The sequence below is a fragment of the Pipistrellus kuhlii genome, unplaced genomic scaffold, assembly GCF_014108245.1.
Source record: "Pipistrellus kuhlii isolate mPipKuh1 unplaced genomic scaffold, mPipKuh1.p scaffold_m20_p_1, whole genome shotgun sequence".
Classification (NCBI taxonomy): domain Eukaryota; kingdom Metazoa; phylum Chordata; class Mammalia; order Chiroptera; family Vespertilionidae; genus Pipistrellus; species Pipistrellus kuhlii.
This window is the reverse complement of record NW_023425404.1, coordinates 22,100,026-22,124,337: the sequence shown is the minus strand read 5'-3', so window position 1 is coordinate 22,124,337 and position 24,312 is coordinate 22,100,026. Positions and strand designations below refer to the sequence as shown.

Sequence of the window (24,312 nt, the reverse complement as noted above, 5' to 3'; positions counted from 1 at the left end):
ACATAGATTATTGAATGAAAAGATCCAGTATTGGTTGTTTTCTAACAAAATAAAATGTGAAGTTGTAATGTGCATAGAAAATAATTACTATGAAACCAAGTAATTAAAAAAAAGATCCTAACAGCAAAAACAAGACAGATGAAAAAATAGATAAAATCAATATGAGTCTTCAAAATAAAAATCAAAGTCTTGAAGATGATACATGGTATTTTGCATATGACCATGGAGGCTCCAAGGGCAAATTACTATTAAAATGATAGATAATTTACTTATTTGCAATTTGGTAGATCTTATGATTTTCTTTAGTTCTGTGCTCTTAATGTCCTGCAATCTCCAAGCATGAAGCCAAGGGAATGTGAAACAAAATCTAAAATGCCATTTGAGTCTGAGATAACAAATTCATAAAAAAATTGCCCTAAATACTAAAACTGTAGCTTGAGAAGACAGTCAATATAAGGTTGTATGATGTAAAAAGTTATAAGTGAAATAGACATTGACATCTTATCTCTTAAAATATTTACTTTTAAGTATTTAAAATAGTACTCCTCTGTTACATACTGATTTTCCAATAATTTTGTTATCAAAATTACATTTGAAAGATCATAGAAATAGCCTTGCATAATAACAATGCACAAGTAAAATGTATGAAAATAATACAAAGGGGTAAAACTCTGCTATTGAAATGTTCTTATACTATGTGTGGAGTGGTATAATAGTATCTGGAGATAGACTATAATAAGTTAAAGATGTTTAATATAAACCTTAGAACAACTACTAAAAATGTAAAACCAAGTGGGATAGTCAATAATTCAGTATCAGAGAAAATAATAAGATCATAGAAATACTCGGTTAATGAAATGGAGGGCAGGAAAGGGAGGTGGGGAGGAAATATATGGGACAATTAAGAAACAAATAGTATGGTGGCAGATTTAATATTAATTATATCAGTAATTACATTAAATGCAAAAGTTCTGAACAAACACCATCCAATAAAACTTTCTGAAATGGTGGAAATATTATGTCAATGCTATTGAAGATAGTAGCCATGTATAAAATGTTTCTACAGAGCACTTGAATGTGTCTAGTGCAATAGAATTGAATTTTAAGTTGAATTCTATGGAGAGCAGCAACAGCATTCAGACAGGATCAAGCCTCGACTGACTTGTGGCAAAGCCACATACAAGTTCCAGCTTGGAGGGCAAAACCCACTCAGCATGGTTATAGCCAAAGGATGTATGTAAGCTTGACCTTATCTAGTAGTCCGACCCTGTAGTCCTAGGTAGCTGAGGGATGTGGGCTGTAAGGGGTGCAGTAAGTGCTTGATCGAGTTCAGAGATGGCAACAACAGGAAAGAAGCAGATTTGGAATTTGCAAGAACATTGTAAACATCTTGCCCTTTTTTGCTTTGTGTGATCTGTTTACAATATAAAGCTTTAGCTTACAGGCTGGGTCATTGTTTCCTCATCTAGGCACAATGATCCACCTGGTCCCAACTGTATTCTCTTGTCTGTTTTCTTTAATCCTTCACTGCCCCTGTTTAGGTTCACCCCTGGCCGTGCTGTTAATTTCCAATATGATTTAATAAACACATATGGCTGTGGCTATCATATTGGATAGCACGGGATCTAAATACTCCAAATAATAAGCTGAGTTTATCAGATTAGATTTTTAAAAGTGATATTATTTGAAGCCATAGACTTTCTTACTTTTTTTCTTACTATTCTAGATGTAATTTAGAAATTATAATTTTGTTATAATTTTCAGAAATATTTATAGAGAGACTGGAAAAGTTGCCCTATGAAATGACTTTTCAGAGAATGATTTGTCATCCTCAAAGGTGCTGCTCTTAAGGTACCAGGAATATTAACTTAAGATGCCTAAAGGTGTAATTATTACATACCTGTCCCAAGAGTTGGTCCACATCTTTGCTAGAAGATTATATCTAATAAGTTCCAGTTATCCCTTTATAGCAGGTTTTCCTCCTCTAGCTTCTATCCTCTTTCTTTTTATTCTATATTATGTTATTCTACAGAGGGAACAAGTTTAATTTTCTGTAGAGGCAAATAGAAAAAAAATTAACTACCTCATTTTCATTTTCTTATCTCTGCTCTGAAATCTTTATGTTGTGAAGTTAAGAATAGTACACTTGTACTTTCACTTTAGTTGGTGCAAAACCATGGATGCAAGCACTTTCAAAATAATTTTAATTATATAATTTTTAGGGTGGGTGACATAAGGTATTGGGAGAATGTCTCCTAAAAACTATGTTTTTGTCCTCATGTTTAACTTTGACAAAGGATAAAATCAAAAGTATATTGCTATGAGGTTTTAGGTGGTTTTCACTGAGATCTTTCCTAAAGTTAGTTAAACTTGAGCAGTAGATGAAGACTAAATGAGAATCTCTCATTCAGGAGGGTATTATGAATATATAGTTATAGTTAAGATTGCACTGACAATACTTTTTGGATTTGCTGAAGGTAATATATAAACATGCTTTATTAATTCTGTGCCAGTGGGAGCAAGCATTGGGGAAACTTAACTGCTAATTGAAATTCCCCAGACTATGACTTTAGTGGTTAGTAAAGTCTCATTGATTGGCACTGTGAGACTGTCTTTGTAATCATCAACTGGCTTTCTAGTGAATATTTTACTACCTTCCACCCAAAGAAGAATTATTCACTTAACTGATATAAGTTATAAGAATTGTATGGGAGGGGGTGGGCAACGGTAAGATATGTACACATATAATACTTTAATAAAAAAGAAAAAGAAAAAAAAGTTATAAGCATTTATCAACTTCATTCATCAATTTCAAAATTATTTAATCAACTATCACTACTGTTTTAAATAGATATGTGCTTTATTTTACATGAGCTGTTCATTTGTGAGCATATTATAGAACTATGGAAAATTTTGTTTTATAAGATAAAATGTAATCTTCAATCAGGATATATATTTTTCAGTTATCTTTTTAAAAAAATCTTTATTGTTGAAAGTATTACAGATGTCCCCATTCTTCCCTATTGCTCCCCTCCACCTGGTTCTCACCCTGCCCCAGGCCTTCACCACCCTATTATCTGTGTCTATGGGTAAGGCATATATGCATATAAGATCTTTGGTTAATCTCTTCCTACCCCCACCTCTTTCCCTCTCGGATTCCTCAGATTCTATTTTATTTATAAGTTTATTTGTTCATTAAATTTTCTGTTCACGTATTTTGATTTAGATTCAATTGTTGATAGATACGTATTTATTGCCATTTTATTGTTCATATTTTTTAATTTTTTTTCTCTTCCTTCTCCTCCTCCTCTTTTTCTTCCTCCTCTTTCCCCTCTGCTTTTCTTTGCTGCTTTTAAGATTCTCTGTCTTTAACCCTTGGCATTTTGATTATGATGTGACTTGGTGTGGGCTTCTTTGGGTTCCTCTTGTTTGGGACTCTCTGGGTTGCATGGGCTTGTAAGTCTATTTCTTTCACCAGATAGGGGAATTTTTCTGTCATTATTTCTTCAAATAGGTTTTCAATATCTTGCTTTCTCTCTTCTCCTTCTGGCACCCCCATGTTGCAAATGTTGGTACACTTGAAGTTGTCCCAGAGCCTCCTTATACTATCTTCATATTTTTGGATTCTTTTTTCTCTCTTCTGATTGGGTACATTTTTACTTCTTCATATTTCAAATTGCTGACTTGATTTTCAGCATCCTCTACTGTTGATTCCCTGTAAATTATTCTTCATTTTATTTAGTGTATCCTTCATTTCTGGCTGGTACTTTTTCATATCTTTGAAATTCTCACTAAGATCCTTGAAAGTCTAATTAAATTCCTTGAAGCTGTCATTAAGATCATTGAACAACCTAATAATTATTGTTTTGAGCTCTTTGTCTAGTAGTTTGCTTGCTTCCATTTCTTTCATTTGTGACATTTTCTTTGTCTCCTCATTTTGGCTGCTTCCCTGTATTTGTTTCTATGTATTCAGTAGAGCTGCTATGTCTCCTGAAATTGGTAGAGTGGCCTTGTGTAGTGGGTGTCCTGTAAGGCCCAGTGGCTCAGCCTCCCCGGTCACCTGAGCTAGGTCCTCTAGGTGTACTCCTGTGTGGGCTGTGTGCAGTCTTGTTGTAATTGAGCCTTGATTGCTGTTGGCATCACTGGGAGGAATTGACCTCCAGGCCAATTCGCTGTGAAGACCAGCTGTGATTATAGTGGAAGCACTGTTGTGCAGTAAACACCCCTATGAAGCAGGACTTGCTTTAGTGGGGCTTTGGGGCTCACTGAGTCTGCCCCTTCAGTGTGTCGCTTGTGGGTGTGTGGAGTTGTAATCTGGCATGGTCTGAAGCTGTCCATTGGGTGCGGTGGCTCTGGAGTCTCCCCAGAAGCGCAAAGTCAGCCACTGCCTGGGCCACTCCAAAGGAGCTAGAGAGCGATCAGCAGATGGCTATTTGTATTGGGCCAGGAAGTGCTCAGGCGAAGCCCAGGTGTGAGGCAAGGCAGGATGGTTCTAATGCCAGGTCTTGAGATAGGATTGGGACACGCTGACACCAGCTGCTGCTTGTGATGTTGTTACAAAATTTTCATTATGTTTTCTAACTGGTTCTTGCTTAAATATACTTTTATTTTGTGTCAAGCTACTTTACTGAGCTCTAATAATTTTAATTGTTCTATTAGGTGAATATCTGGAGTTTTATTTGAAAGTCAGTCATCTGCAAAAATGAATTTTTTTTAATGCTTTATCTCTAAGTTCAGTTTCATATTTTTATTACATTTGACTAGAGCTTTTTGATCTGGTGTTACATAATTCTGGTAATTGTCTTTTTTTGTTTCTGATTTTGAGTGTATATGAATGCTTTGAGTGTTTCATCATTAAGCATCATGTTGACTGTTAAGTGATGTTTTTTGTTTGTTTCTTTACTCATATTGAAGACATTTCTGTTTTTTTGGTCAAGGTCTTTACCTGTTGACTAATTATAATGGGTTGCCTAAGAAGGAAGAAAAGGTGTTTGCTTTGTTTTATGCTTGTTTTGTTTTGATGCTGTCCAATTAAGTTTAGATCTTAGTTTTAGAAAAATCAAAGAACATGGAAAAATATAAAAATCACAAAAATGATTACAGTTTTTGTGTGTTTATAATATATAACATATACTTTGTTTTAATTATGAGGGCATTACTAAATTAACTCTTTTTTTACTGGCCATGACAGCAGAACGTCTTTAGTATCTTTTTTTTTTTTTGGCATTTGAATTAGAAATCAACTCACACATCTAACATGAACTTCTTGCTTAAAGTTTCAGTTTGGCTCTAGTCTGGTAAGTTTTACATCTTTTTTCTGCAATCATGGAAAAAATTATGTTTCTGCTTGAAGCAGTTGTCAAACAAGCTTCTTTCATCGACAGTCAGACACAGGGCAGCTGAATGAGGCTGTTTAGTCTAGAGTAAATGCTCACGAGATTACAAGGTCACTAAGGAAATGTAATTATGCAGCTGATTCCAGAATAGTCTTTCATAGTAAGGACTTTAAGAGTATTAAATCACAATATTAATTTAAAATATATATATTTTTCAAAAATTAAGCTCAGAAAGAAAAGCAGCACCAAATAATTATCATGAAATATAATTTTAATTCAGATTTTTTAGGGCCCTAAAAAAGCAAGTTCAGTTTGTTATTAGAATTTGGTCAATTCTTTCCAAATCACTATAAAATTCCTTAGCCCCTGTATTTCCATATATATTGGGAAATGAAATCTCATAGTATTTACCTCATGTTATTTGAGAAAACAATTGGTAGTTAGCACTTCCTTTATTTTTGTTATTCATAAGATTATTAGGCACTTCCTGTGCCAGTTTCTTTTCTTCTAGCTGCTGAGAAAATAGCAATGAGCCAAAACAGAGAAAATAAACACCTGCTGTCATTAAGTTTACATTCTACTGAGGTGAAACCAACAATAAAAATACATGAATGAATCTGTTAGATAGTAATTAGTACTTTGAAGACAAATATAGCAGTGTAAAGGGAAATATAGTGATTACAGTAAAGTGCTATTTTTGTAAAGGTAGTGGTGGAAGCTTTTGTAGGATGATTTTTGAACCAAAATTAATTAAGCAAAAAAGCTAATCATGTGATATCACAGGGGCAGTCAGAAGAAACTGGTAAGTGCAAAGACCCTGAAGTGGGAGTGTGTGAGGAAGAGAAAGCAGGATAATGTTAGAAGCAGAATGAACTGGGAAATGACAGGAAAGGAGGTCAGAGGGGTAGCAGGTTTTTATGTAGGAGGCAGGCTGAGCCCAATTAAATCATGTCCAGATTTTTAGATAATGGTCAAGACTTGGGCTTTTAGTTTGATGGGAAGTCATAGGAGAATTTTGGTCTTGAGTATATTACTTAACTTAGAAACATCTGTAATAGGAGAATTGATGGTAGAATGAAAGCAAGAAAAGTTGTAGCAGTCCTGGTTAAGATGGTAGTGACTTCTAATACTAAGCCAGGGCTAAGCAGTAGAGTTGAAGTAAACAGTGATAGCCCAGTGATTGTAAAGGTGAAGAAATAGAACTTAAATTCTTGGAAGATTTAAGTTCTTGAAAGCTTGTGTTTAAAGCTTTCAACTGGAGGACATTTGAAAACTGATAGAATGAATCCTAAAGAAACAAAGATATGAACAGTATTAAAATTTCTGGAATTTATTGTAAATAGATGTTTATCAAACTGTCAAACTCATTTTTATTATTATTAAGATACTAGAGGCCCGGGGTGTCCCTCAGCCTGACCTGTGCCCTCTCGCAATGTGGGAGTCTTCGGGGGATGTCTGACTGATGGCTTACAGTCTTAGCACTGCCATGGAGGTGGGAGAGGCTCCCGCCACCGCCACTGCGCTAGTCAGCTGTGACCCCAGCTTCTGTGACCCCTGTGGGAGTGCATTGACCACCAGGGGGCAGCTCCTGCGTTGAGCATCTGCCTCCTGTTGGTCAGTGCATGTCATAGTGATCTGTCATTTTGTCATTTGGGTGATTTGCATATTCGCCTTTTATTTTTTACTAGAGGCTTGATGCATGAAATTTGCGCAAGAATAGGCCTTCTTTCCCCCTGCTGCTGGCAGGCACCTGGGACCTGGGCTTCCCTCGCATCCCTGGCTTCGTCTGTCCAATTAGCATATTACACTTTTCTTATTATAGATTAAATAGGATTTCCTAGTTGCCCTGGCTGGGAGGCTCACTTGGTTGGGGTGTTGGCTGGTACACCAAAAGGTTGCCAATTCCATTCCTAGGGCACATACCTAGGTTGTGGGTTCAATTCCCCGTCACGGCACCTCTGGAAGGCAACTGATCAATGTTTCTCTCTCACATCAATGTATATGCACCTCATACTGTTTTTTCTTTTTTAAAAATATATTTTATTGATTTTTTTACAGAGAGGAAGGGAAAGAGAGAGAGTTAGAAACGTCGATGAGAGAGAAACATCGACCAGCTGCCTCTTGCACACCCCCTACCGGTGATGTGCCCGCAACCAAGGTACATGCCTTTGACTGGAATCGAACCCGGGACCTTTCAGTCCACAGACCGACGCTCTACTGCTGAGCCAAACCGGTTTCAGCTGCACCTCATACTGTTGCAGCAACCTGGTTATTATTTAACAGGAAAGGAGTGAAAGGGGAGACCAAATAGTATAGGCATACCATTTATGTACTGTGCCAAAAAGTTACATGTAATATTCCCATTTGTAATATTTATGGGGGAAGGGACTAGACAAAGGCAAGTTAGACACATGCCAAAAGGTCTAAGTGACTTGGGAGACTGACTGCTCAACAGTCACTGTTTCTGTTTTTATAATATCTATTTTCCAAGGTATATGCCCTTGCCCGGAATCGAACCCGGGACCTTTCAGTCCGCAGGCCGACGCTCTATCCACTGAGCCAAACTGATCCCGGCACTCCTGTGTCATTTTGATTAACCCCCTCTGATTCTCAGGTGTCATTTTAAATGACCCCCCTTTCCCCACCCCTGTGCCACTGAACACCTTCACCAGACATCCCCCCTACCCCTTTATCAGACATTTACCCCCTGGGGCCTGCCTGGGGACTGTCACTGGGCTTGCTGGGGCCTGGATCTGGGCTGGAGCAGGGTCTGCCACTGTCGTCATGAGGGCAGCGGCGAGCATCAGGTAGTGTCACCAGAGACAGACCAGCACTCACCACCTTGGCTGCGTCCTGTCTGCTCTAATCCTCCTGTTCTTCTACACGCATCTGCGAAAGTCTCCTCCTCTCTTCCGTCCCACGCTCACCGCTCACCGCTCACCGCTCACCGCTCACCGCTCACCGCTCACCGCTCACCGCTCACCGCTCACCGCTCACCGCTCACCGCTCACTCCTACCTCCGCTCCGCCTCCACACAGCAGTGACATCAGGACTCCGCGTAGCGTCACTGGTTGCTAGATGCCAGTCGAGGCGGCCCTAGTGACCAGTTTATGGTAAATTAATTTTCATTCTGAGACAGAGCCTGGCGGGGGGGGTGGGGGGGGCTTATTTTCGGGGGGATGCCTTATATGATATTTCACTCAGAAGGAAACCTGTAAGTAGGTCTTATTTTCAGAGGATGTTTTATTTTCGGGGAAACTCGGTAGGTATAATGCAATATGATATACAGCTCCCATAGTCTCACTGTGCTAAGCATACTGTAAAACGCATAGCTTTTAGTATTAAACATATATGGCTTCAATCCAAGCCATGTTCCTTTGCTATGAGAATTTATCTCCTCTGAACCTAACTTTTCTTATATGTAAAGTGGAGATGATAATAGAATGTATCTTTAAGGATTATTTTGATTATATAAATTTATTTTTCTTGGGGCATAGTACTTTTTATACTCAGAAGAGTTCAGTAACTGTTCATTGTTATTGTTTTAATAGTAAAGAAGGTATTAGAGGTAGCGGTCAAATCTGGCTTTAGAGGCAAGGGAAGGGTTCATAAAGGTGGACATTTGTTGAATGAGTCTAATTTTGGTTGACCAATAATAGGAAGTAGATTAAAGGCTTGCCCTTCAGTAATTGGGATTATATACTGCCTGCACCTGATGAAAAATTAGTGTGATTAATGAATATCACCAGGATGAGAAATTACCAATAGAAATAATGTCATCTATTCCTATTAATTTATCAAACATAATAATACCAAACTATTAAACCATTAAAGTTATCACTTTAACCTTTAAAATATATATATATATATATATATATATATATGTATATATATACATATAATTAATTTTTTTTTTTTTTTTACAGAGAGGATGGGAGAGGGATAGAGAGTCCTGCACACTGCCTACCAGGGATGTGCCTGCAACCAAGGTACATGCCCTTGACCAGAATCTAACCTGGGACCTTTCAGTCTGCAGGCCAACTCTCTACCTACTGAGCCAAACCAGTTAGGACTATCACATTAACCTTTTAATGTAGGGATTAAGAGAACATACTCCGGAGCTTGTCTGCTTAGGCTTGAATATTGGGTTTTTCATTAACTAGTTTTAATACTCTGGGAAGTTTACTACTGTCTCTGTGTCTTAATTCCTCATTTTCAAAGTGTAGATAATATTAGTGTTTATCTCATAGTTATGAGCATTAAAAAATTAATAAATAATATGCCCTTAGAATAATACCTGGCACATGGTAAACACTACATACATGTTAGCTATTTGAGTGACAAATGCTACCATTGGAGTTAACATTTGTTACTGGAAATATGGCCCTGGCTAGTTTGGCTCAGTGGATAGAGTGCCGGCCTGCTGACTGAAGGATTCCGGGTTTGATTCTGTCAAAGGCACATGCCCGGGTTGTGGGCTCTATCCCCAGTAGGGGGTGTGCAGGAGGCAGCGGCCAGTGATTCTCTCATCATTGATGTTTCTCTCTCTCTCTTCCTCTCTGAAATCAATAAAAAATATGTTTAAAAAGGAAATACTGCTAATATGTAGTGAGCTCCATAAATATTGAACTTTAAAGAATTTTTAAAGCTTAATTTCATCTTAAATTTGTTGATTGGTTTTGTTTTATCATTGTGACATCAAAATTTCATAATTTCTCATAATCATAATCTCATCCTAATTTCTTTTTTTTTTTTTTTAAATATATTTTATTGATTTTTTACAGAGAGGAAGGGAGAGAGATAGAGAGCTAGAAACGTCGATGAGAGAGAAACATCGACCAGCTGCCTCCTGCACACCCCCTACCGGGGATGTGCCCGCAACCAACGTACATGCCCTTGACCGGAATCGAACCCAGGACCTTTCAGTCCGCAGGCCGATGCTCTACCCCTGAGCCAAACCGGCTTCGGCTCATCCTAATTTCTTATTAAGTTTCATTTTCAGGTCAAAATTACTTTATTATAAAAACTATGTCTAATTATGGGTCATTTAATTGTCCTAAAGTGATTGGTATTAGTTTGATTCTTTTTCAAAATTGTTTTATTTTTAACCTAGGTACTGTTTCTGTTTATATAATCTCTATTTTCATTAAATGTTATGATTTTTAAAAAGCCTATTAAGAATAATAATACCCTATAGTTTGTTTTCTATCCAAATATCAACATACATAATTTACACATATTATACCAAGCAGAATTATTTTCTAGTCAGTGTTCTGTAACATAAATAGTAATTAAGGAATGCTTGTTAAATGCTTAAACACATAAGGAAGAAGTGAGATGAGTATGCTTGTAGTCTTCATCATTTATCTTTTGCTTATAATTGTTTTAAAGAACGCTTAGTGGAAAATGTTAAGTGTTTTAGAGGCAGTTTAGAGTCTTGTAAATAATGATTTTAGTAATAAAATGTAGAACAGAAATTAATCATATAAAGATTTGTATTCTCATTGTGGGTAATATGTTCATGCTTGCAAGAAGTGAGGTTCTTTAAAAACATCAGCAAGAAGAGTCTCTCTTTTAATTAAATATTGGCTAGCCTGCCAATTGAAGGTACTGTAAAGTGTATAATCACTAACTAATTCTTGATTTTTTGGCCAAGAACTCAGGAATCACAGGCTAGGTTTCTGATAATTATTTGGAGGTATACAATGAAAGATTCTTGTTCTCTTAAAAACCACTTGCAAGTAGAGATAACTTTATTTTCTTTAGGTATATAGAAATTTTATTTCCATTTAAAGAGACTAAAGTTTTTTTAAAAAAGAAAAACAATCTGCATATTGAGCTGTTAGGAAATTATTAGAGGCTAGGTGCATGAATTCTTGCACTGGTGAAGTCCCTCGGCCTGATCTGTGACCTCTCGCAATGATGTTGGAGATGTTGGAAGCCTGGTTCATGGGTTTGGCCTGATCCCTGCAGGCCAGGCTGGAGTACTCCACTGATGCACGAATCCATGCAGTGGGCCTCTAGTCTATCTATATAAAAGGCTAATATGCAAATTGTCCCTGCAGGAGTTTGACCAGGAGACTGGGAGTTTAATCGCTCACTATGATGTGCACTGATAACTAGGGGTGGTGTGGAATGAAGGAAGGCCCCAGCCAGCAGCTGGAAGGCTCTGATTGGCTCTGATTGCTGGCTAGGCCTAGGGACCCTACCTGTGCACAAATTTCATGCACTGGGCCTCTAGTATGCATTTAAGATATTCGGTTAATCTCTTCCTTCCCTCCCACCACCCCCCTTCCTTCTGAGATTCATCAGTCTCTTCCATGCTTTCATGCCTGTGTGTTGAGCGTCTTCCCCCTGGTGGTCACTATGCATCATAGCTACTGGTCAAACAGTCGAACTGTCGAATGGTCGCTTAGGCCAGGGGTCGGCAAACTCATTAGTCAACAGAGCCAAATATCAATATTACAACAATTGAAATTTCTTTTGAGAGCCACATTTTTTAAACTTCTAATGCCACTTCTTCAAAATAGTCTTGCCTCTGCCATAGTATTTTTTTTTTATAAATATATTTTCTTGATTTTTTACAGAGAGGAAGGGAGATAGATAGAGAGCTAGAAACATCAATGAGAGAGAAACATCGACCAGCTGCCTCTTGCACACCCCCTACCGGGGATGTGCCCGCAACCAACATACATGTCCTTGACCGGAATCGAACCTGGGACCTTTCAGTCCGCAGACCAACGCTCTACCACTGAGAGGCCATAGTATTTTGTGGAAGAGCCACACTCAAGGGGCCAAAGAGCCACATGTATACATATAGATGGGTAGCTTGGTGACTCTCTTAACCTTTCATATTTAAAACATGTTGGCTCTTGGGTTAAAGAATCCTGCTAATTTGTAATTATCATGTTCTATGATTTTAAGTTAGGCCTGTTTTCTTTTTCTGTCTCTTTATTAACTAACATATAATTCATGCTTTTAATTTCTCTTAATTCTTCTATCATGAATTTACCAATTAAATTATCTAGCATGAGAAACATTAGCTTTTATACAATCTATTGAAACAATTATTCACTCCTGTTTTCAGAAAGAATAGAGATTATAACAATTTAGAGTTGAAAGAAGATGCAATATAATACAGGGTGGGGCAAAAGTCGGTTTAGAGTTGTGAGTACATAAAACAGTTTATTCTTGAATTATTTATTAATTATTGTATTATTTTCCATATGAACAACTGTAAACCTGCTTTTGCTCCACCCTCTATACAATGTGTTAAGACAAGTATGCCTTTCTTTTTCTAAGTTTTCCCCAATTATTGGCGTCACAAGTATGTAACTTTCTTAAGAGCCTCTATGAAATAAATATGTTCATTGAGTTTTCCCCATTATAAAGGCAATACATGTTCATTACATAAAAACTTTGAAAATATAAGTAAACAAAAGAAAAATCACCCATGTTTCAATTATTGAGTTATTTTTTTCAATGTGCAAAATCATAAGCCATTAGTGGTCTCTACTTTCAGGAAATAATTACCTATGCTTTTTTTTCTTCTTAGTATTTTATTATCTAAATGTCAACCCCCTTCTTCCTGGTTTGGAAGAATCCAGTGTCACTACTCCTCAAACAAAAATCCAGCAATGAAAAACCAGATAGTTGGTTCTGCTGGTACAGAATCAAAATATATTTAAGCTTTGCTTTTAATAATTTTCAATTATTTTAACATGATAAGAATGCCCAAAGTAGTCATTATTTTGATTTGAAGGTAATGTTACCATGTTTTTTTTTTGTTTTTTTTTTCGTTTCTCTGTGTAACTGGTTTTAAATGTAAAAACATAAATCGTAAAGAGTGGGAGTGGAAAAATGGGGATGGTTTTCATTTGCTACAATTTCCTGTGAAACATAGCTCTAAACAAGGCCCATATTTACAGAAGACAATATAGTTTTATGTACAGTGGTATATTCAGTACAGTTTGAAATTCTTTAACCAGTCATCTGTATTTAATACTTTAATAGTAAATGTGTTTAATAATGCTAGGTGAAATTTAAAATAATTTTATAATAATTTTACAGTAGAAACACCAGTTAAATCAACCTTTTGGTAATAAATGTCGGAAAAAAATGAATCATTTTTGCTGCCACTGCAAAATCAATTGTGTAACTGTTCTTTTTAAACTGACTTTTACATTACTAAATTCTAAACACTACACTCCTGTAACTTGTCAGAAGCAGGTTTTGGTTAATAGATATTTTTGGTGATGTAATGGGAACTTTTGGCAGCGAGTCAGAATATAATGGACTGTGATTAATGTTTTAATAAGTACTTTTCTATTGCTCATGATGTAGAGGAGAAATGGTTTCCTGCTTGGATTGATAGGAGAATAGCAGGTGTGCATATAGTGTTTTTAAAAAAGCATTTGAATATTTTTCTTAGAATAACTAATGTTTTTATATGATTCAAATTTCTTATCATAGGAAATGCATGTTATACAGAAACCTGCAGTTGATATGGAAAAATAAAATTAAGAGATAATAACCGAATGCCTATTTATTTTTTAGTCTTTTCCCCTTATTGAAGTCTCTGTAGTTTGATATTAGTTCTTACTATAAGCTGAAAGGAATTCAGGGATCTGCTTAAATTCTAGGGTATGTGAGTTCTGTGTCTCATTGTTTTAAAACATTCACAGTTCAGAATTTTAAAAACGTGTTTTGTTTTTTAACTTTTCTAAAAAGTTTTTGTCTTAAGGCCAGAAAGAACAGGTTGATAGTCAAATGGAAAAGTGATCATGTGAGAATTCTCTATTGCAAAGGCCACTAGTCCAACCTATAAATAGTAAAGTTCAGAATTTTAGAAAGTTAAATCCAAATAGGAGATTTTATGTGAGCCTTGGAAGACAAATCAGAAAGGGTTTTGATTTGATGGGTTCATTTACAGTTTTCTGGTTCTTTCATTTTTCTCAATTTAATTTTGGTAACTTATACATAAGAAGTATGCATTATTTATTGTTAAGTAAGAGTCCTAGGACTCAGTATAGAATATGATATATTTGGGAATAGTATTGTACTACTGTAGATACCCTCTGCTTTATGTTTGTCTTTGAAATATGTGTAAAATGGAGCATTTTTCTTAATGAACTCTTTTTTGGAGAAAAATTAATAGTTTTCATCAGTTTCAATGGGATCTTGATCCCAATAAAGGATCTAGAGTAACTTTGGCATACATCAGAATCACTTGGAATTTACTTAAACACAGATTGCTTGGGCCTGCCTCCAGGATTTCTGATACAGTGAGATGAGAGTGGGGCCCCAGAATTTTCATTTTGAACAAGTTTCCAAATGATACTGATGTTGATTGGGGATACACTTTGAGAACTACTGGTATAGCCTTGGAAAATAGCCTCCTAGACCTTTTCCTATTTTCTTATATAATGTATACAGTGGTGCCTCACACAACGAACTTAATTCGTTCCAGGAGCAAGTTTGTTATGCGAAAAGTTCGTTATGTGAAACGCGTTTTCCCATAACAATATATGTTAAAAAAAATAATTCGTTCTGTAGCATAAAATATGCTAAGATGACATAAAAAAAGATAAATTTTTTGTTATTATTTTTATTTATATACATCATGATATAAAAAAAATATTGAGTTTAACTTAAAAGGACGACTGCCGTGATACGTGCGTGATTTAATTCGTAATGAAGAACGATTGCCGCGATACGTGCGTAAGTTAAGCGCAGTGACTAACGACCGCCTGCAGTGCCTGCGTGGAAGGATACATCGGCAGCGATGTGGCAGCTCGGGCGAAGCGGTTGTGGAAGCTCGGGCGACTTCCTTGTGTGAAACGAAGTTCGTTGTATGAATCATGAAATGAAGTTCGTTGTGTGCAGCGTTCGCTGTGCGAGGCGTTCTTTATGCGAGGCACCACTGTATTTTACAAAAATACTTATGATATATTAATTTGTTACTTCTTTGCACTTACTGTAATTTTCCATATTTATCCATAGTATCACTTAAAATATTTCATATCATAATTTATTTAACCAGTTCTATATTAGACATTTAAGTCACTTTTTGTTTGTGGTTTTTATAAATAGATGGTTGCTAAATTTTTGTGTAATTTTTCAATTATTTTATTTGCAAAATCCCTGGATTGAAGGATAAACATGTTTTAAGGCCCATTTGAGGCCAAATGACTTTTAACATCTGGTAAACACCTGAACAGTAATACATGTAATGACCACCACTTTAAAAGAGAAGAAATTTAAAAAATAAAACAAAAAAAATTCTGTGTTTTGGTTCAGCAGTTTCATCTTTTTAATGATGAAAACTTGTTTGATCAGTAAGTTAATAACATTTATTGTTAAAAACATTTATTTCAACCTTTGTAACCATAATTAAATTTCTGGGGAGTAATAATAGCTTTAAAAAATAATTGTGAGATATTTGCCTTGTTTCACTGTGTTGGTATGTTACTTAAACATAGAATTTACAGTTTACTCAAAACATATATAAATAAATTTGTGCCAACATTAAAGACCTATTCAAATTCAGTGCCTGTGTTTAAAAAAATATTGTACTCCATGTTTCCTTCTATCACAGCAAAATTGTCATGTAGATTAATGTAGGGATTTTTTTTTTCTATCGAGAGCTTGAGTAAGAAAAATTAAATCAAGAGACATTGTTTTTGGATTTGAAAAAAATGAAATATTCTTTCAGCCAATTTTAAAATTAAGAGATAAGACCTGGTCCGACCTGTGTGGTTCAGTTGGTTGAGCATCATCCCATGCACCAAGAGGTGACCTGTGAGATTCCCTGTCAGAGCATTGCCCATGTTGCTCTCTTGGTCCCCAGTAGGGGGCAGCTGATCAATCTTTCTCTCTCATCATTGATGTTTTTATCTTCCTCTCCTTCTCCCTTCCTCTCTCTGAAATCAATAAAAACATAAAAAAAAATAAAAAAAAGCCTTAGGCAGCTCAGTTGGTTAGTATCTTCCTGATAAGCCAAGATTGTGGGTTTAATCCCCAATCAGGGCACATACAAGAATCAACCAAAAGAATGCGTATATGGGTGGAACAACAAATATATATATATATATATTTTTTTTTTCAATTAAAAATGCAAAAATTAAGAAATAGAAATATATTAAATTTCTCTGTTGTGTTATAAGACCATCTTGATAAATAGCACCCTTTTCCTCTACTCTCAAAGTACTAAACCTCTACGGAGATAAATAATCTCAGAGAGTGACACAAATGTGATCACTGACAGGTGTCCAGCATTGGAGGTCTGTGTAAAGCAAGCCAGGGAGTGGGTGAGGAAGAATTGACAACTGGTGCACAGATTGAATGATTTTTTTCCAGCATGTAAATGTGTTCCACTATGGAGCTGAACTCAGACATAAAGATACATTAACATAGCTGAGTGCAACAAGTCATAGAAAAATGAATAAAGTACTATACAGGATGTTCATTCTCATTTACTTTATTCGGACTTTAACCAACTTAAAAAAATAATATGTTTTTATTGATTTTAAAGAAAGAGGAAGGGAAAGGGAGAGAAGGAAACATCGATGTGAGAAAGAAACATCTTCTGGCTGCCTTCTACATGACTCCTACTGGGGTTTGAGCCCACAACCCTGGAATCAAACTGGTGACCTGTCAGTGCGTGGGAGGATGTTCAACCAACTGAGCGACACTGGCATAAACTATGCTAATACTTTTGGGAGGATTGTTAATGTTTTTGTTAGTGCTCTGATTATGAAGTTTGCATAGGTGTTGTGTGCACTTTCTAAATTCAGTTTTACCCATAATTTTAATGTATATTTTAACAGAATGTGAGATCTTTCAAGAACAATATCATGTTATTACAGATATGCCAGTATAGAGGTAAAGGCCTCTGGTTCACTAAGTCAGAGTAGGCTCAGTCAGAAATAATTTAGCAATGAAGATCTTTTGATGCAGCTTCAGTCTTGATTGTGACTTTAATCACAATGCTGTTTATTTGGTCCCACTCTCTGTTTAGAAACCTTAGCATTTAAAAGGTCTTTTCCAGATATGAGGTGAATTCATTATCTTAGGAATCACCCTTATCTATAATAATAGAAGTATAATATGCTAATTAGACTGGACAGCTGAATGACCTACTGGACATCATTCCGGATGAAGCCGTTGCAGTGGGGAGCTGAGGTAGAGGTGGTTAGGGGCAATCAGGCAGGCAGGCAGAGGTGATTAGGGGCAATCAGGCAGGTGAGCAGTTGGGGGCAGTCAGGTAGGCAGGTGAGTGGTTAAGGGCGATCAGGCAGGCAGGCAGCAGGCCGGCGAGCAGTTAGGGGCAATCATGCAGGCAAGCGAGCAGTTAGGAGCCAACGGTCCTGGATTCTGAGAGGGATGTCTGACTGCCAGTTTGGGCCTGAGATCAGGCCCAAACTGCCAGTCAGACATACCCTAAGGGGTCCCAGATTGTGAGAGGGTGCAGGCTGAGTTGAGGACACCCCCCCCCCCCCAAGCCTCTAGTTTTTTCTATAAAGAGTGTTGATTTACATATTCAAAAGGAGAAACAAGTTTTCTAATGTTGTGGCTTTCAAAGATACAATTCCTTCCCTGAGGGGACCTTTTCTTTATTTGCCTCTGGAAATGACCCTCAAGTTGGGATACTCACTTAAGCCTAGACAGAAAACACAGGCACATGCGTTACCCATTTGGTAAATTTTATTATTCTCTGTCAAAAAAAAAAAAAAAATGTGGTAAAGGAAGAGTTGGATGGGCTTTTGAAAAGTTGCAAAATGTTTTTAATCCCCAAAATAGAATACATTTCTGAGAAGCTATTGCCGTTTGCCCAGGTGTGTGCATGGTCCAATTATAGTATTACTTGTCATTTTGATTTTAACCATTCTAGTGAGTGAAAGTGGTAACCCATTGCAGATTTAATTTGTACTTCTCTAATGACTAATGATGTTGAGCAACTTTTTATATTCCTATTAACCGTTTAACATCATCTTTGTTGGAATGTTTATTTAAATCTTTTACTTGCTTTAAAATTTGGTCATTTGTCTTATTAAGTTATAAGCGTTCTTTATATGTTCTAGATACCAATTTGTTATTAGATATGTAACTTGTCGGTATTTTCTCCCCAAGTGTAGTGTATCTTCATTTTTTGATGGTGTCCATTAGAGTATAAATTGAATTTTGATGAAGTTCACCTTATCAATTCTTTTCTTTCATTGTGTGTCCTATCTAACACACCTTTGCCTAACTGAAGGCCATGAAGATTTCCTGCTGTTTTCCTTTATAAGTTTTAACTCCTATATTTAGGTATCTGATCTATGTCTAGTTAATTTTTGTGTATTGTGTGATTTATAGATCCAAGTTCATCTTTTTTGCACATAGATACCCAACTATTCCAATACTATTTATTGAAAATAATATCCTCTTGAAACCAAAATATGGTGGTTGAGTTTGTTGTCTCGCAGACAAAAATTTGCAGACAAAAACGGTGAGCTGAAGCAAAGTTTATTGAGAGAAGCCAGTCCTGGAAAAGCTGCACCTGGGGTTCCAATGGCAGGCCAGTGTCTAGAATCGGTTCCATGTTGCAGCCGGGTGCAATTCAGTATCCAAGCTAATTATGAAGTCCATTAGTCCATGTGTGGAGTCCCACATAGTCATAAACCATGTAGGTGCAAGGGAGCATATCTGCTGCCATAGGAGAGCCAGGAACCCAGTGCACCAGAGAGAGAAGGGGAGAGCATGCTTTTTTGTCTAGGGATGGATATATGCTTTGCTGGCTCCTGATTGGTCATTTAAAAGAATTCTGGCTTAGCAACATTTTTGGGATTGATTATATGCCTCACTGCCTTGTGATTGGTTATCTGCAAACTGCCTGTCTTAACAACATCCATACATTTTATTTATTTGTGTACTAATTTATTTAATTTTTTAGTTATTTAAAATATTTTTATTGATTTCAGAGAGGAAGGGAGAGGGAGAGAGAGATAGAAACATCAATGGTGAGAGAGAATCATTGATTGGATGCCTCTGTATATCACATTCTGGGTATCAAGCCATAACCTGGGCATGTGCCCTGACCAGAAGTCAAACTGTGATCTTGTGGTCAAAGGTCGATGTTCAATTAGTGAGCCATGCTGGCTGGCAGCATCCATGCATTTTAAAGCTGATGCCTCCTGTGTGCACCCTTCTTTCTCCCCAGCTGGGTCGCCTTCTCCCGGTTAGTAAGGTTCCCTTGTTCTTTACCCCCCCACCCCACCCCCCACTGCTGGTCCCAGTCTCTGACTACCTAGCCCTCTTCTTCTATCTCCTCACTTTCTTGTTTGAATTCCCTTTAAAAAGCCAGGTGTTTTACATATTATCCCCAGTAATTCTCACTATAAGCAAAGTTATGTGATTATTGAGTCCCTGAATTTTCCTTTGATCTGAGGAATGTTGTCTTTTCTTTTTCTGAATTACATTTTTAGCTTTGGACCTACCTGGAATAGTGAGTGTTAGACAGTGGTGTGTATTATGTTTGAGGAATGTTTAATTTTAAATGTGGTAACTATAAGGTAACATATCACATCTTTTCTGTCAATTTATAATTAAATCTTTAAAAATATTTATTAGTACTGTTTTAGTTCCAAGATCCTTAGCAAGGAAACATTTTGACAGGAACCACCCTCTTTCAACCTCAAAGTAAGCAAACACCTAAATTTCCAATGTCAAGAAGTCTAAACTTTGTTTCGATCTTCAAACCCAAAATCTTTGTATCCAAAGGTCAGAAAAATATAACATGCCTTGGTAAAGCAAAACTGGCTCCCTTAATTACTTTTCCAGGTCAAAAATTAGAGGTCATTGATGCAGTGTTTAGTTTTGGCTGTGTTACAAAGACTGTCATCAATTAATTCCAGAGTATTTGCTTAAGAAGACATCCTCCTTCAAAATCCTTGTTACTAAAGACTTATCTTTCTTCCTTATATTTTTTAGTCCATTTTCCCCTGTAGACTGTAAATTATTCTAAACATGGAAACATCTCTTATTCATTTTAAGTTTTTCCATTCAATGTATCATATCCCATCTCATCCCAAAGTGTCTTGAAAGCACAGATGTTCTGAAATGACCTTTTAAACAGAAGACCACTTAGGCATAGCAGAAAGAGGTATGAGAGTGCCAAATGCCAAGATTCTTCTTCCTCCTAAAGTATATTAAATGTAATCCTGCTGGGTACTAAAGTTATGAACATCAGTCACCCATGGTTCCTCCTTCAAGAGCTGACATCTGGAAAAGGAGCCTCTTATGTAAGCAAGCATACCAATATATGGGAGACTGTCAAGGAAGGCTTTGTGGAGATGATGGAATTCCATCTCTATTTTAAAGGACAAATTTGAACCTGTAGTGCATACATAGACAAGAAGGAGAGAGATTTGAAAGAGCATGGTGGAAATATAAGTAGTTCAGTCTGGCTAGTCCAAAGGGGTTGTAACAGAGGGACAAGAAGCTAGTTGGAGTCCATATAATAGGGTCTTATTTGCCATATTAACTATTTGGGATGAAACACGTTTTTCCTTTTATTTCTGTGTGTCTTAAATCATGGTAGCAAAACCACTTTTCCTTATAGCTTTAGCTGGTCTCTGGACCATGCATTTTTAGTTACAGGGAGCTGTTGAAGAATTTTTAATAGGTGACATACTCAGATTTACATTTTAGAAAAATACTTCTGAAGGCAGCAATGTGAGGATGTATTTGAGTAGGCTGGGGGGGGGGGGGGGGGCATAGAGAGCCAAAAACAGAAACATCTGAAAAGTGAGGATGGAATTAAGAGAGTGAATTTGAGACTTAAGGGATAGAATTAGTAGGATTTGACAGCTAACTTCACATGCAAGTGAAGAATAGTCTAGGAAAATGCTATGTTTTTTGGCTTGAATGTCTGGACAATTATGATGACTTTCAGAGGGAGAAGGCCTCCTTTAAAAGTTTTGCATGGCCTGCAGAATATGACAGTGGGACATAAGACTGTGTGTGAGAGCTGCAGAAGCATCTGAATGATTAAGGCAGCTGCTTCAGGCTTTCTTTCTCCCTGCTCACTCTTGTTGTCTACTATGTGGGGGCAGGAAGAGAAGTCAGTGGGGGACAAGGACCACATTTATTCTGCTGCCAGAGAATATGTGCAGCTGCCACTTCCTTCTGATTCACCACCACCATTTGCCACAGCTGCTGGGTGTGACCAAAGTAGGTAGAAAGTAAAAACTTCTGTCATAATAAAGCCCATTGCAGCATTGCGAAGAGTAGGGGGGTGGCAACTTAATGCTGTTCATGATATTTGTGTTCATGATATTTCTCCAATTTTTGGCTTAGTGTCCTTTTTATTTTAGAAATCTGTCTATAGATAAATATCTTAGACCTAACTTGTTCATTTAATATGCAGAAACCCTTAATGTTCATGATAGTTGTGCAGTTGGTGCCAGAGAAGAATTGCATAGTTGTCTAGGTAAAATATTTTTAAACACTCTCAAAATCAGTTTTTTAAAAAAAGGTGAATTAATTATTTTTATTAAACAGCTAAGTATCTAAATGTTTTATTTATTTACTAGAGGCCCGAAGCATGAAATTCGGCTGCCACCACTGGCAGGTACCCTGGACCCGGGCTTCCCTCCGGCCTCGTCTGGCACCATAGATCTGGGTTTCCCTCCCTCCCTTGTAGCCCCGGTTTCATTCGGAAGGATGTCTGGTCTAATTAGCATATTATGCTTTTATTATTATGGATTTATTTATTTTTTAAAATATGGAATGCTTCATAAATTTGCGTGTCATCTTTGTGCAGGGGCCATGCTAATCTTCTTTGTGTTGTTCCAATTTTAGTATATGTGCTGCGAAGTGAGCACTATCTAAATGTTTTGTTTAATGATTTTAGGAATTAAGCATGCTATTTGTTCATAGGATAGTTTGTATTTAAATATTTTCCATTTCTAGAATGTTCAAACTTATTTTTACTACAAACTTCAAATTATAAGGTCATTAGTTTTCACCCATTTTATATTTAACTATAGGCCTGGTGCATGAATTTGTGCATGGTGGGGTCCTGTCAGCCTGCCCCAATTGATCAGACCAGCGGGAGGGGACACAGGAGGTTGACAGGCTGGCCCCACCTTCTGGTTGAACCCCTAGTTGAACTCCCGGTCGAGGGGACAATTTACATATTAGCCTTTTATTATATAGGATTGTCAATTTTCTACCCCCATGTAGTATGTCTTTATTTTTGGTTTGTATTTTGGACTTTCCTGTCTAGACAAGCAAAGTTTTTTTTTCTTTTTTTCTTTATTTTGTTCTTCATTCTGCAGCTGGTGATCTGTCCCAGGAGACCAAAAACTCTTTCAAAGACCATGTTTGGGTTTGTCATTTTACTCAGTTATGCTTGTTGATAATCTGAGATTATAAATATGTAAATTTTGTAAGAAATACAGTCAGTGACACAAAATATATTACTGTATCAAGTTGACATTCCATACCTGCTCATTTTCCTTTTGTTTTTGTTTTCTTAATTGGGTTGGGGGGGGCAGTATCATCTTCACTGAGTGTCCAGAGCCATTCTCCATCATGTTTAAAAATGGCAAAATCTGGCCCTACCCAGTGTGGCTTAGTTGGTTGAGGGTCATCTGGTACACCAAAGGGTTGCTGGTTCAATTGCTGGTAGGGGCACATGCCCATGTTACGGGCTCAATTTCTGGTGGGTGGCAGCCATTCCATGTGTTGTTCTGGCATTGATGTTTCTCTCTATTCCTCTCTTTCTGAAAATCAATTAAAAAAAATTTTTTTTAATGGCAAAATCTCTTTTAATCATTTGGTGTATTTCTACTTGTATAAATTTGCTTTAATGTTTAAAAATCACAGCTTTATTTTTTTAAAACAAGTTGAACCTCTTAATATTAGTTATTATTATGTTAATTTTACTTTTCTGATGATCAGTAGATTTTTTAAATTGACATTTGTTTTTTATTTTATTTTCCGTAATTTATTTGATTTAGGATATCCAACAGGAAAAAAAATGACAGGATCCCTTTCATTTTATGGACACAACTGCATTTTTCATTTCTACTTCCTGCTTTGTAGCTTTATAAAAGACAGTTACTTTCAAATTGGCATGATATTGGTTCCAGTTGCAGATGGGAAAAATGAAGTTTTCTTACCAAAGCATGCAGTCACTTTCTTTTAGTACTAATACTTTAGCACCCAACGACAGCAGGAATTTATTATTACTTAATTTTGGCAAGTGATTCTCTCAAACAAGTTTTATTTAAGTTCCATTACCTTTTTTCTTATGTTAAGTGCAGCCTAAAATTAGACTGATAAATTAGTTTATTTTTATTTCTTAAAATGTGTTTCATTTAAAAATATTTTTCTAAGAGAATTATATTTAGTGTTTTTGTTTGTTTGTTTGTTTTTTCTTGCAAAACTACAACAATCTTAGTATGCCATGAGTGTTCAGTGTTGCTTCATCATAAATTTAATTGCATTTCAGAACTGTTAATTTCACTTCGTTTAGCATTTTATTTTGTGTTTAGGAAGGAGTTACCATTTTTAGAAATTTTGGGCTTCCCCCCCTTTCCTTAGAGATCTAATAATAATTATGTGGCTCAAGGAAATACTACAGGTGGAATATTCATGTATTTTAGCTATTTGTTTTTTACTTTGTATTCTCTTATGTGTTAGATGCCTTTTAGTTTATCCTTTTAGGACATTACTTTTAAAGAGTTAAATGCTATAAGTGTAATACCCATGTTTAATGTCACTTATTTAAGAATCTTAGTCTGCACCATTGACATTAATTCCTAAGACAGTTAAGCATACCATAGAGTTGTTGTTTAACTGTTTCTTATCTGTAATGCTCAGCATTTGCCATTTAAAAAATGCAACCCTGGTATATTGGGATAACTCTCTAACCAACTAAGCTACCTTGCCAGGGCTAGCATTTATCATTTTTAAAGCCATATGTCAG

The 24,312-nt window shown here is 36.5% G+C and overlaps 1 protein-coding gene and 1 non-coding gene across 4 annotated transcripts in view; one reads left to right on the top strand and one right to left on the bottom strand.

Annotated features, from left to right (window-relative positions):
* Positions 1-24,312, top strand: part of MNAT1 (MNAT1 component of CDK activating kinase) — a 154,246-nt gene that overhangs the window by 94,885 nt on the left and 35,049 nt on the right. The window lies entirely within an intron of this gene.
* Positions 22,096-22,201, bottom strand: LOC118709805. The gene has a single exon (XR_004985143.1). It is a non-coding gene; the product is annotated as a U6 spliceosomal RNA (small nuclear RNA).